Raw genomic sequence first — 14,698 nt, 5'->3', positions numbered from 1 at the left:
ATAACAAAAGGCAAACCAAAATTGTGTTTTTGTATTGATTGATTTAAAATGAGTTTAAATGAGTTTAACAAACTCATTTTAGTAGATCTTTCTAGATTTCCACTGGATTTTCTATGTAAATGATATTTTGTTTGCAAATGAAGACAGTTTTCCCCAATTCATCATCTGGTTGCCTTATACTTGCTTGCCTTATTTCTCTGGCTAGATCCTCTGGTGTACATGTCAGATAGAAGTGGCAAGAGCAGACAGTCTTGTCTTGTTCTCTATCCTAGGAGGAAAGCATTGTGTCTTTCACAATTAAGTATGATGCTAGCTGTGGGCGTTTTGTGGATGCTTTTTATCAAGTCGAGTAAGTTTCCTTTTATTCTGAATCTGCTGAGAGCTTTTTACCAGAAATAGATGTTGGATTTTTGTCAGTTTTTTCTTTTATGTCTATAGGAATGGTCAAATGATTAGTCTGCTAATGTAATAAATTACATTGATTGATGGTAGAATGATAAAACATCCTTGCATTCCTGGGCTAAGCCATACTTGGACATATTGTCCTTTATGAACTGTTGCCTTTGACTTGTTAGAATTTTGTTTAGAACTTTTTCCATTTATGTTACTTAAGGATATTAGTCTGTAGCTTTTTAAAATTTTGTCTTTATGTAGTATCACTTATCTTAGAGATGGCTTTGGTAGTGTTTCTTCTTATTCAAATTTCTGGGAAAGTTTGAGTAGAAATGATGGTATTTATTTTTAAAATGTTTGGTAGATTTATTAGTAATCCAACTGGGCCTGTGTTTTCTTTGTAGAAAAGTTTTTAACCTACAAATTCAGTTTCTCACCCATTTTTTTTAATGATTTTGGCAGTGGTTTTTGTTTTGTTTTCTTTTCTTTTGGGGGGTCAGGGAGTTTATCTACCTACTCTAAGTTGTCAAAATCACTGGAATGAAGTTGTTGTTCATCATATTTTCTTGTTATCCTTCAGTATCTGTAGACTTTGAAGGATGTCACTGCTTTTATTTCTGTTTGGGTAATTTGTGTCTTCTTTTCTGCCAGTCATTTTGTCTAGAGGTTAATCAGTTTTATTGATTTTTTCTTAAAGAATGCTTTTGGTTTCGTTGATCTATTTTTTTATCCCAATAATTTCAGATATTTATTAGTGTATATCTTCTTATTTTGGGTTTAATGTTTTTAACTTTTTTTGTATTTGGTTCAGATGGCAATGGTCATTAATTTGAATTTTTTTCTTTTAATATAAGCTTTTCATGCTACAAACTTCCCCTGAAATGCTGCATAATAGCACCCAAGTTTCTGATTTGTTTTTATAGAGTTCAAATACTTTTTAATTTACCTTTTGATTTTTTTTTAGACTCATGGATTATTTAGAGGTATGACTTAAGGATTTTTGAAGATCTTTTTTGCTTTTGACTTCTATTTTAATCCTATTGTGGTTGGAGATTATTTTTTTATGATTAGAATGATCTTATATTTATGGCCAAGAATATAGTCTTCTTGGTAAATGACCCATGTATGCTTGAAAATAATGTGTACTCTGCATTTGGAGAATTCTTTTATTAATAGCATATTCTATAAATACCTGTCCTTGCTATTTATTCTCTCAATTTTGTGAGAGATATGTCAAAAATTTCAGCATAATTGTATGTTCTTCCTTTGGTTCTGTTGTCTATTGCTTCACATATTCTTAGGCTTTGTTATTGGATTCTTCATTTAATAACAGGATTGTAATTTCCTTTTGATAAATTTGTGTGTGTGTGTGTGTGTGTGTGTGTGTGTGTCTGTCTGTGTGTGGTGTGTTACTGGGGACTGAGTCCGGGGATGCTCTGCTGAGTCCGGGGATGCTCTGCTGTCCCCAGTCCTTTCTGTTTTTAAATTTGAGTCTGTGTCTCACTAAATTCCCCAGAGTGGCCTCAAACTTGTTATCCTCCTCCCTCAGCCTCCCATTTAGCTGGGATTATAGGTGTGCTTGGCTAAATCGACTCTTTTATTAGTGAGAAGTGATCCTCTTTATTCTGGTGATAATGTTTACTTTGTCTGACATAAATACAGTCATTCCAGCTTTCTTTTGATTATTGATAGAAACTATATCTTTTCCTGTCCTTTTGTTTTTAGTCTTTCTGTGTCTTTTTCTCTGAAGTTTGTTTTTAGTTGGATTTGGCTTTTATTTTTATCCAGAATGACAATCTCTGCTTTGTTGATGCATTGGGTCAAAGGCTGTCACCTTGCTATTTACTTTTGATTTGTCCCATCTGTTCTTTGTTTCCCTTTTTGCTTTTATTGCCTTTTTGTAGATTTATTGAATGCTTTATGGTTCCGTCTTACTACCTTTGTTGGCTTATTAGTAGAAAGTGTTGTTTTAGTTATTTTCGTCATTGCTGTGGGGTTTTATAGTAGGTATTTCAACTTACACTGGTCCTTCATCATGTTATTTTTATTTACTATTCAAGAAGCTTATTTACCATATGAAAAGCAGATACTTCTGTTTCTGCCCTCTTGGCCTTTATGAAATTGTTGCCATACATTAAACTTTTTAATGTATTATGTTTTTATGTTATTTTACTTTGTTCATATTTCTGTTTACATAGATAGTTCTCTTTGGAAAAGATTTAAATGATAAAAATCTTACCTATTCTTGTAGCTTCCATTTCCCTGGCTCTTCATTCATGTGATTGGTGTATCTCTGTGTTGTCTTTTTTCTGCCTGGGGAATGTCCTTCAACCTGTCTTACAGTTACAGAACTGTCCACACCCCTTTGAAATGATGGAGGAACAGCTGTCCTTCCGCTGGCGATGAAGTCTTTTCAGTTTTTGTACTTTTGGAAAGCTCTTTCTTTGGCCTTCATTTTTTTGGAATTTATTTCTACTGGTGTCATGCTCTAGGCTGATGGCTTGATTTTGCATTGTTTTCTGCAGTACCCTGAGGATGTTGTTCTGTTGTCTTCCCTTATAGGCTTTTCCCGTGAACCATCTGCCATCAGTTCTTGGTTCCTTTGTATGAAATTGGTCCCTTTTCTCTGTCTCTTTTAAGAGTTCCTCTAATCGATGTGATTCTGCAATCTGTCTTTAGGGTAAAAATGGGAGTTCATAACCCACTTGAATCGAATGTATGAAATATGATATGTCAAGAGTTTCGTAATGTTTTGAATAACCAATTGAAAAAAAAGAGTTCCTCTTCATGGCTGGTTCTAATAAATTTGATTTTGATGTGCCTTGGTGTAGTTTTCCTCACGTTATACCTATGCTTGCAGTGCATTGAACTTCTTGCATCTGTACATTTAGAATCATTATCAAATTTAGAAAAGACAAAAACCAAATCATCCTTTTTCAAACATTTTTATGTTCCCTCCCTCTCTTCCTTCAGGGACACCAGTGCCACCTAGGTTTTCTTGAGGCTGTTCTGTAGCTCATTCATGATCTTTTAAAAAAGAATTTTAGATTCCTTTTGTATTTCATTTTGAACAGTATCTATTTTCTTCCTCGGTGAATAGCCGGTCACTGCTATCCACTGTCATTTTCTTCTCAAACCCTACAGCTTTTATCTTCAGAAGTTTAAATTGGATCACTTTTTCTCGGTGTTGAGGTAACTGCTAAGAATCTGAAAATTGAAACGACTCCTTTCATGTCATCTTTTTCTGTATCAGTTGTCTCTTTTTTTCCTTTGTGCTCTTGATGGTATTGTGAATTTTTAAGAGTATGATTTGCCCTAATCTGCATGAGTCCTTTTTAGAGGAACCCATGGGCTTCCTCACAGCTGTGCTCCTTTTGGGTTGCAGTACCTGGCATTGAGATGCAGGGTGGCCCCTGTGAAGTGCAGGCTTGGAAAATTACACACAGCTGCAGTCCAAACACCTTTTCTTTACGAAGGTGCCTGCAGAAGTTAAATAAACACAGAACATATTTGCCTTAGTCTTAATAGTAGCTGATGGTTTATTTACCTCCTTAGCCATGGTTGATAGTCACAGATGGGAACAATATTTTTGACCTTTCCCCCATTTATTGGATTCTTGTTAGATTTGCACTGGTTCTTATATGCATGTATGTTTGCAAAACTGTCCACACCCCTTTGAAATGATGGTGAAGCACCTGTCCTTCTGCAATGACCAAAAACCTGACAAGAACAATTTAAGAGGAAGAAAAGTTTATTTGATGCTGTGGTTTCAGAGATCTCAGTCCATAGATGGCCAGACCATTGCTCTGGGCCCTAGGTGAGCCGAAGGTTATGGAGAAGGAAAGCAGCTCAGAACATGGCAATAGGAAGCAAAGAGTGCTTTTCTCATAGGGAGCAAAATACAATCTCCAAAGGCAAACCTACAGACACCTACAGTGACTTATCTCCTCCAGCCACACCCTACCTGCCTACCGTTACCACCGGGTTAATCCATTTAAATGGATCAATCCACTGATTAGGTTAAGGCTTTCCTAACCCAATCATTTCACCTTTAAAAACTTTCTTGAGTGTCTCACACAAGAGCTTTTGGGGTGTGCCTCATCTAAACTATAACAGCCTTATTTCACCTCTACCTGTAGAGGGACAGGGTTCTATCTCTGGATGTCAGTTTTCTTAACAGGAACATGAACAGGTTGAACCAGGTACATTTGTCCCTTCAGCTGATTCAGAGTCTGCCATCTGTAGAGATAAACCAATTTCAATGTGGCCTTTAATCAGCAAGGCAACCTGGGGCTCATCCTGATCCCAGTTCTCATGTAGATGAGGACAGAATGTCTTAGTTTTGATCATAACTTCCTGGGGTCCTTTCCTTGACCCTATTAATAAGAGCATATCATATTGTAAGTTCTCAGCTCCAATGTGATGGTTGCCTGACTCAGACTTGAGATGCTATGGCTGGGTGCCCTTATTGATGCAGCAATTCGTGCAAGGGTTGGCTGGGAAGGATAGCAAGGTTGACAACTCTGTGAAGTATTTCCTTTCCCTGGACTGGGTTTTGAGGTCATCCCTAGGTGCGAGTAGTACTGAGGAATGTTCAGAGTCTCAAGTCAGTGCTGTCCCCAAACACGGACATACCAGGAGACTTTCTGATCCATGAGGAACTGTCACAGAGGATTATTGAACAAAAATAATGAATATTTAAGTTAGGATCATTAGCATTCATATAATTTGCTTTAAGAGAAAATAGGGCAATCATGCTGAGTTGAGGAATTCTTTTGCAGACTAAAAGGGCATTGGGCCTCCTGACCATAGATCACGAGACAGACACACATGGCTTTATGATACAATCTGGTCATTTTGTTCAGTCTTTAATTGCTGAAAGATGACACTTTTATGGCCTATGTTAGTGAGGTTATTGTTTTGCATTTATTTATTTATTTTTTGTTTCCTCTGGATATTTCCAAAAGGGGACTCTGGGAAGCTGGGCTGGGGGCTAGAGCTGTCCCCGTAGGCTCCAAGTCCATTGGGAAGTGTGTTCACATTCATCTTACCAGTGCCTGTCCTGGTCTTTGCCCTCATCAAGCCTTTCATTGGCTTCAGTTTAAAGCCCAGAACTCACCAGGCAGCCCTGAGTACTCCGACTCATCATCATTACTTCTCATGCCTCGGTTTCCTCTTGGCGTTCTTGTAGCACACTGGTTTGCCGTGCACATTGAGCACAGAGCACACTGAGAGGTAGAATAAAGAGGGCTGCAGTCTCCATCTTTATGGCTCAGTACAGGGGACTCTGAGTTTTGTATAAAACGAGGGATTTGCTGAATAAATTGCTCCACACATTATGACCAGTATAGAAATAACATATCATGAGTGCTGTCCAGAGGGGGGAATATGTTGCATTTCCCAGGAGTTGGACTTCTGGGTAGAGACAGTGGAAAATAGGGAGAACATGGTGCTTTTCATGGGGCACGATTTTAAAGATATAAAGGAGTGGATATGAAGAAAAACAATGCTGAACTGTGATTTGAATGCAGAATCTGATTGGGAAATGGGGGAGGTGAGGCGGATGCCTGTTTTGGAACAGGTCCTGACCTCCAAGAAGATCAAGAAGATTAAACACCTGAGAAATGCCAAGGCAAGTATAGAAAGCAAGTTTTATTGAAGAGAGGAACAGAAGGTAGCAGACTTGTCCAGAGAGAAGGTGGCCCAGAGCTGCATGCCCATGAAGTGGGAGTGTCTTGCTCTTTTGAAGACCTCAGAACCCCCACTTTGTCTTTTATCTCTGTGTACTTGCCTAATGGCAGGAAGAGGCAGGAGCACAGGGGGTAATCACTTGTGCTGGGAAGTGCAGTCCTAGAGGTGTTAGCAACCCCTTGAGCTGGGAAATGTGATTGATCCTGGAGGTTAGCTGTTAGCAACCCAGTGATAAGCAGCCATCATGGTCTCACTATCTACACTGACTGCCAGGCCTTCTGACCTGATGCCTCAGTTTGTTGAGTAATATGACATTTCCTGTTCCCTTGGTCCAGGTGGAGCTGCAGGCAGATTGCTTTTTGGCAAAGAAAGCATGTGAGGAGTCAATATATGGGCTCATTTTATAGAATTAGTCTGTTAACCTCGTGTGTCCATCATCCTCATCTATTTGTCCTCTTACGAAGCCTGGGTGAGAAGCAAATCAGTTAGATAGGGAGGTCCTGCAGGGCAGGGTAGGAGGTGCATTCACCCCTCAGTCCATCTTCAGGGGAGACGGATGTTCAAAATCCGGGGTGTGTTCATTCACATTCTCATTCGGTTCTGAGCCGCAGGTGTGGTGATGCACTTGTCTAATCTCAGCTACTCTGGAAGCGGAGGCAGGAGGATGGCAAGTTCAAGTCCATTCTGAGTAAGTTAGTGAGACCTTGTCTCAAAATGAAATTTAAGAAGAGTTGAGGAAGTAGCTTAGTGGTAGAGCATCCCTGGGTTCCACCCCTAGTGCTGAAAGAAAATAAAAACAAAAACAAAGCAAAACAAACAAAACAAACAAAAAACCAAAAAACTAAAACCAGCTACTGAGTCCCCACTGTGATTTGTGCACTTTTCTAGAAGATCAGGATGTAGCATGAATGAGTGAGGCACCAACCCTGTTCTTAGGAGCCTGTCATTTTATAATATGACTTCATCAGATATTAATTATGGCTTGTCATATTTGGTCTCTATCCTATCTCCTCCTAAATACTAGATATAATCTCATGTCACCTGTAAGTCCTTCAGTGTATAGCTCTCCATCTGAGAACACAGCCAGTGCCACCATACTGTTGTCATTTCCAACCAAACCAAGGACAGCCACATCATTCTAACACTTCATCTGGGTTTAGTTTACCCTTTTTCATGTGGCTGGTTTGCTCCTTTAGGATACAAATGTGTTGGATTTATGTCTTGATTGCCCTGTGGGGATGTTAATTGATGAGGTGACCCCAGTGAGGACACCAAGAGAACCATGTCATTGAAGGAAGTTTACCCCTGTAGTCACCAAAATAAGAGAGGCATTCTTTGCCAAAACAGGCCACCCAGCAGGTGGGAAGAAGCAAGGGGCGGCGAGGCACTGAGCCTTTTATTTTGTTCTCTAGGGAATACAGGGGTGAGGCAAGCTAAGTAGTTCATTATGTTTAGGATTGGCTAGTTTGAATAATGTCCTTGGGCTGTGGGCTCTAGGTGTGTTTTCTAATTGTCTGGTACCTGGCCCGGAGGCCCGTTGGGAATGGAAAATGTGACTTGGTTTGTGAAAGTTAGGTTAGATAAAGGGGGTTGGGGATGTGGATTAGGGCTTGGTTAGTTTGCATACGAAAGGAGAGTTCTCTGGAGCTGTTTGCTGACTCTAGGGATTAGCTAACTCTGGGAGGCCTGTGTCTCCTCAGTCTGCAAAACTCCAAGCTGTCAGGGCTTCTGAAAATACAGGAAATAGAACAATGTGAATTTTCTTTTTTCTCTCTGGAGTTTCAATAATTTTAGTCCATGAAATAAACTACTAATGGACAGACATAACAGGAGGAAAAGCATCGACATATATTAACATGCAGAAACATGGAGGCCACACAGCAAGCACAAGACTCAAAGAATAAGAAATAGAGTTAAAGTTTGAATAGAATTTTGAGGTAGAGAAAAACAACAGGGGCTTGAGGCTTTGGGAGGTTGTGGACAGCATAGGTTATGGAAGAGTCAGGAGGAAAATGCTCCTGAAGGTAGGTGCATTCTCCTTAGGCAGTGTCTCCAGGTAGCCTGTGCTGGTAGCCTCCAGAGGACTGTCTTCGCTCTCTGACTGTCTGGGTCATGTGTCAGACCCCAATCTCTTCTTCCTGTGAAAATGCCTTCCTAGGCAGATGGGGGCTTCAGAGAAGGCCTCTTTACATTGCGCTGCAGACAACAAATGTCCCCCACAGAAAGCTTTTCAAAGCTGTCCTGTGTCTTCATTTCCTCTGAAAATCCATCTCAAAATATGCAGTAGAAGTGTATTTTGATGTGGCCTACCTTGATCTCCCTCACATGATCAATAATACAACCTGTTGCCCTTGGTGGATAGGTCAGTGGGTTTTGTTTTGTTTTGCTTTTCCTTTTTCATTCTCCAACAGTTTCCCTCCCTTTTGGGCCTCTCATCCTCCGTGGTTTTATGTTAAATCCCCCAGTCTCTTATCATCTCCTATGAATTAGAACTGGTAGATCCCAGAGACTTGACTGAGTAGGTTCTTGGGTCTGCACCCTTCCACGCTCGGCTGTGAGCCTCCCATTGCTTCTCCCCAGCAGAGGGCGCCAGAGTTTTTCTCTTCCTGGCGGGTTGAGGTGAATGGTGGATTCAGGCCTCATCAGTGAGATCCACCCCTCACCTGGCTCCATACACTATTGCATCTCTTGGTCTTAACAGCAGCTGCCTTGTAAGCAATGGCAGGATTTCATGCTTCATTTGAGTGTGTTTCTTAATTCCATCACTTCTGCGTTTATTAGCTCATATTTTTTTTAAAAAAGAATGTTTACTCATCAGCTATTTTTTTACTCAAAAATAGTAAATAAATGCTTAATTTTTTAAAATGTATTCATCAGTTTTTAAAAACAATGAATTGGAGCCTCATTATGAACTTGTGGATTTTGAAAAATCTGATATTCTGATCCATTGCCATCTTTTTTACTTTTGGGGCTCTAAATTTCCCATGTTGGCCTGACCCAGCTGGCTTCTATTTCCTTTTGACATGGCAATTTGCCTCTGAGCATCATCTTTAGGGACAGTGAGGAGTTCCTGCTGCAGACTCACACTTGGCATTGTGCCAGAAGCTCTAGTTTCCTTCAGTGGGAATTGGGGTTTCAGTCCTAGAATCTGGGTTGCTGTTGGTTCTGGGACTCTTCCAGGGGCAGAGGTAGATTCATTTATTTTTTATTTTTTTAGAAAAGAAAAATAAATTATGAGTTTATATTGATATTTCCAATTCACTTAACTCCATTTCTTTGATTTTGGAATTTCTAATTCATTGAACTCCACTCTTTGGATTTTTATGTTTGTATTTTTTTCTTGATGCTTGAAAAATCCTAATGACAGTGCTATGGTTCTAATATGTACCCCAAAGTTCTCGTGTTGGAAAGTTAATTCCTAATTCAATAGTATTGAAAGATGGGCCCTAGCAAGAGGCCCTGAGGGCTCTACCCTTACCAATGGATTAATGTCATTTTTGTACGACATGGGCTAGGATCCTTAAGTGGGTGGTTACAAAAGTAAGTTCAGCCCCAACTCGGTTTCTCATGCACTTCCTGCTTTTCTGGCTGCCACCAGGGGAGTGTGAAGGTCTTCTCCAAATGTGGACCCCTCAACCTTGGACTTCCCAGATTCCAGAACTGTAAGAAATAATAAAAATCTCTGTTCTTTTAAAAATACCCATTCTCAGATTAACTCAGGACAATTTGTGACTCTCACACGAGAACCCTTCCTTTATAGTCTCCAGGTTTCCTTACTTTTTTGGTAGGGCTGACACAAGTGTACATTTTAAGTTACACTAAAAAAACCCTCAAACATTGTTTTTCCTTTTAAATGTCCATGTAGGGCTGCGCTTTTAGGCTATATTCTCCTGCCAGGCATTTAAGACCAGTTGGTCAAAACTGACCTTGTTCCTATCTACTCTGAAGAGTCAGCTGATGTTCCTCAGAGATAACTTTTGGGGACATGTGTGACGCCTCCTGGCTCCTTTAGCTTTCTTCTACGAGGGGTGCTACCTACCATATGTAGCTTCTCTTGGAAACATCAGGGAGATACCTATTCTCAGGTATTCTGTAATAACAACACAAAACAAATGAAGACAATAATATTATTTGTTTCATCTTTCCATATATAGTAGATTCAAAATAACTGCCAACGTTATTATAATCAAGAATAAGCCCACTGGGTGCATTTTAACATTTCTTGGTGGTTCTATCCACCAGATATACAGTATAATGTGTTTTTGCATCCCTTGGAATAATTCTTCTGTGTGTGGTCATGTTGCCAAGGTAGTAAAGTTGCCAGAATCCTAGGCCAGAGGCAGGGACTGATTTCAGGAATGCCAGCAAACCAGGTCCAGCCACTTGCCCCATACTTCTGGTGAAAGTAGTTATGGTGAAGTAGGAAAGAAATTTATTGGGTATAGGTACCTTGTCTTTGGGGCATTGACATGGACTTAGGTTTAAATAGAAAAAGGAACAAAATGGAGGCACAAGAAGTATGTGTAATTAAGTCATCTTGTTCAAACTGATGCAGTGGATCATGATCTCAGTTCTGGTTCTGTGTGATCCAGAAGAAGTGGTTATGTGCTTGAGGGAGCAATCTGGTTCTCATCATGAGATGACTGCTTAGGGGGCAGCCTTGGTTTCCATTGTGAGGTGATTGCACCTATAGAGGGGCAGACCCACCGAGGGATGATGTGCCTGCAAGTTTTAGGGAAATAACTGGAGACCTTTAGGAAGCTCCCAGGGATCTGGAATAGGAAGTTGTAAAAGCTCTCAGGTGACAATTTGTTGATTATGACTTCCCTGCAAATCTTTTTTTGTGTGTGTTGTTTTTTTTATATATTTTTTATTGGTTGTTCACAACATTACAAAGCTCTTGACATATCATATTTCATACATTAGATTGAAGTGGGTTATGAACTCCCAATTTTTACCCCAAATGCAGATTGCAGAATCACGTCGGTTACACATCCACAATTTTACATAATGCCATATTAGTAACTGTTGTATTCTGCTATCTTAAAAGTGCCTTAGTTACTCTTATCTTAGTGCCTTCAACCTTGAAGGGGGATAAGAGAGGTTAGGTAAATTTAGGGCTAATCAACCTTGTGTTACCAGTTTTTAGACAGACACTCCTTAAATGATTAACAAGTCTACGTGCAAAGTTGAGCAGAAATCTGATGCAACGTTTAAGGTGGAAAGAGACAGATACACAATGAAGGCAGAGATAACAACCTTTTATCGGAGGACCAAGTGAAGAGTCAGTGCTTTTAGCAAAAGTGGCCTCTAAGTCTATGTTATAGTAACAGGTTTATTTCATTTTGGATTTTTTAGGCATCACTGTTTTTAATTTAATTTTCTTTTGAGAGTCTCCCTGATGACAGGGCAGGCTGACTCCTCTTAGTCCTTCCTGAGTCTGGGGAAACCTCACGGGGACTGTGTTTGCCTGGTACCTATTGACGGACAGATGTCTGCAGAATTCTTAGGTTTCAATTCCTCTGCCCTATGTATTCCAGTCCCTGTCGTGGGAAGCTCTGAAAAAAACAAAGACCTTCTCTCCTTTCATTGACTCTTCTGTATTCCATGCTTTAGTCTAGTGAACGAACGGCTGGCTCATCATGGGGTTGAATAAAAGCAATTGTGGCAGAATGAATTGTGAACACTGCAGTTGAAATAACGATTCTTCTTAACTTCTGGTGATTGCCACTGAGTATATTGCAGTTCATTTCTTTTTAATCCTGTGGGCCCAGCAGGTTAAAAGTATCTAGTTGCTACACATGTACAGTTGTCACATATTGCTACATAGAAATACAGTTTTCTAACTTTTCCTGTTCTGTTTTTCCACTCACAGTCAAACACTCAATTGAACAAAGTTCATAGCACTTGGTCAGTGTAGGTTTTGAATGCAGTCACTTCAGGGCAAAAACTAGATTAATTCAAGCATGCATGTGTCACCTCCTTCATTAGGGGAGCCCAGGTCCTGGGATTTACCTACCCACTCAAAATCAAGGTATAGTGTGGTGTCCTCGTGTTGTCCTCTGGCCTCTCTGGACTCTACTGTTTTAGGGCTGGCCCAGCAGGGATCAGACATCGTAGGGCTCTAGAATCAGTAGCAATTATCCTGCCTATGACTCTGCTTCCTCCTAGACCTGCAAGATGGTGGTCTTTAACTTCATCATTTGTGTATGGAATTAAAGTCCTCTTGTGGCCCCTAGCCATCAGTGCTCTGTGACCTTCTGGGGCTGGGCAGGGTTTGAATATGCTGCTGCCTGTGTGGCGGCCCTACTGTCTTGGATCCTTCCCTGTGACCTCCCACTCAGGCAGGGTCATGGCTAGTCTAGACTTTGTAAGCAGACCATACCTCTTCAGGCCACACCTGGGAAGCAAAACCGGAGATTGTCCTACCTGCACTCTCTCTCTCTCTCAGTCCTGTCTCTCTGTGCCTGGGAAGGAGGGGCAGCTTTGGTCCCTCAGGCTGTATACCCCTCAGGGCCCCTTTTCACCCTGCTCCTCTTCTTCTGTCTTCTTGGTGGGACACAGAAACATATGAGTATCATAAGTGTTTTCCTCTGTGCTTCCTGTAGTGAGTGACTCCCGGCAGTGGCTTTCCATATTTGCAGAGAAGATTCTAAAAATCAAAAGCATTTAAAACCATCCTTTTGACCTATTAAGCCTGCTCACAAAACCCAGGACATTTGAGATTAAAAATAAACCAAAATAATATACCCAGTACTCATTCTAGGGGTATCTACCAGGGCAGGTGTCATAGAGGCTGGTGGGGAAAGGAAGCTGGGAGGGGCCAGGAGGGGCCTGGGCTTCACAGCACAGGACAATCCAAAGACTTGCCTGTAATGCTGGATGAGCTAGGATCATGCACCCACATATTGTGCATGTTGACCAGGTATTGCTGTTCTAAGACAGTAGTTCTGCACAATTTCTCCAGAATACACCTGGCCCTGGCCGGCCTTAAGCCCTTGATATGTAGATGTGTACACATGGATATTCAATATTAGATGGCTTTGTTCTTGGTCCCTGTTGAGAGATGGATTCTCCCCATGCACACCTTGGCTGTGATGTGCAGAAATGGCCACACTTCACATTCCTGTGTGTGTCTTTGTTCTTTATCACAGTGTGCTGTTTGCATCTCCTTGTGCATATGACTCCTGTAGGGATTGTAATCAAAGATTACACCTTTTCCAGCCCCACAGAGTTGTTTTTGTTTTTTTCTGTGATGCTGTTGCGTGGAAGGAGTGGGCATGGAGCCATCTGCACAGCTGGTGGCATCCCCTTCTCAGATGCTCACAGGGGGCTGGAATCATTTCTCAAGGTCCCTGCAGCACCAAGCCTGGGGCAGCTCAGGACAGCAGTGAGGGATGTGGTTTGCCCATCTCTGGGAAGATCTGACCATGGACAGGCCTGGGGGTAGAGTCCCCTCAACATCCAGCTGTTATTGCTGACTCCCTGCTCAGCCTGGGCACTTGTTATTTCACAGCATTTGTGAAAACCTACAGCAGACAGCTCATTAATAAGAAACTAAAGGGTAAAATTAGACATAAACTGTGAATGTGTTCTCCAAGTACAGTTTGAGGAGCTCTGTGGCTCTGTGAGACCATCTCAGGGTCTGGAAGGTCCTTTCTTTCCCAGCAGTGTACCTGTGTGGGTTCGTTTCCTTCAGTGCACATCTGTGGCAACAACACAGCATGAAGGATGTGTCCAGCTGTCTGCTTTGAAAATGGGCGTCAGAGACACGCAGAAGTGGACAGCTAAGCATACTTCTCATTTATTGCATTTTATGTAGGGGAAATGTTATAGTTTTTCATAAAAATGTTATTTATATTAACATGAAAATGGGCTAACTGTTGCCTTTAAATGAATCTGTATGTGTTTAAAAAGGTCTCATTGTGGCTTCTAATTGGTAAATGTCAACAGTTATAACCCACATCAAAATTTTTTTGTTGGAACTTCAGTTATTTCAAGATATAAAGGGGTCCTGAAGTGGAGATGTTTTAGAACTGCAGTTTAATGCTTAAAACAAAAATAGCAGTCATGATAGTGCTAACTGATACCTATCGAGTAGCACTGGCCATATAGAGTGGTAACTGACTGACTTTCTTGATTTCCATTATCACCTCCCTGTCCTTCCTAAGAGATCTTGTACATTCCAGGAGAGCTGCCCATGGCCCTTTATATTGTTGGTCAGGGGAGCGCTGTGCAAATGCCATGGGTTGGAGCAGATTTCCCACAGAGGTTCCATTTTGGGTTGAGTATGTGTAATCTGAAAATCCAAAATCTGAAACTTTGAGCATCATTTTGATACTCAAAAACTTTTGGATTTTGAGGCATTTTGGGTTTCAGGTTTTCAGATTAGGGATGCTCAGCCAGTTTTAAAGTCTTTGAAAGTATTCCAAAATCTGAAACATTCAAAATGTGAAACACTTTTGGTTGGACAGGGGATACTCAGCCTGTTTTCTTCTTCATATAATGAGGGAGTGGGTATTCAGTGACAGCAAGTGTCTTCTAGAAGTGTGCTCTAGGGTGGGGTTATTGAGAATTGCAGGAAAACCTGGATGGGTATGTTCTGTCCTTCCTG

General features: G+C 40.9%; 1 protein-coding gene across 3 annotated transcripts in view; it reads left to right on the top strand.

Annotated features, from left to right (window-relative positions):
• The window catches only part of Adcy1 (adenylate cyclase 1), a 167,366-nt gene that overhangs the window by 55,951 nt on the left and 96,717 nt on the right, over window positions 1-14,698 (top strand). The gene's annotated exons all lie outside the window — the stretch shown is intronic.

Source organism: Ictidomys tridecemlineatus, chromosome 2, assembly GCF_052094955.1.
Source record: "Ictidomys tridecemlineatus isolate mIctTri1 chromosome 2, mIctTri1.hap1, whole genome shotgun sequence".
Classification (NCBI taxonomy): Eukaryota; Metazoa; Chordata; class Mammalia; order Rodentia; family Sciuridae; genus Ictidomys; species Ictidomys tridecemlineatus.
The sequence above is the reverse complement of the archived record's forward strand: the minus strand, read 5'-3'. Positions and strand labels throughout refer to the sequence as shown.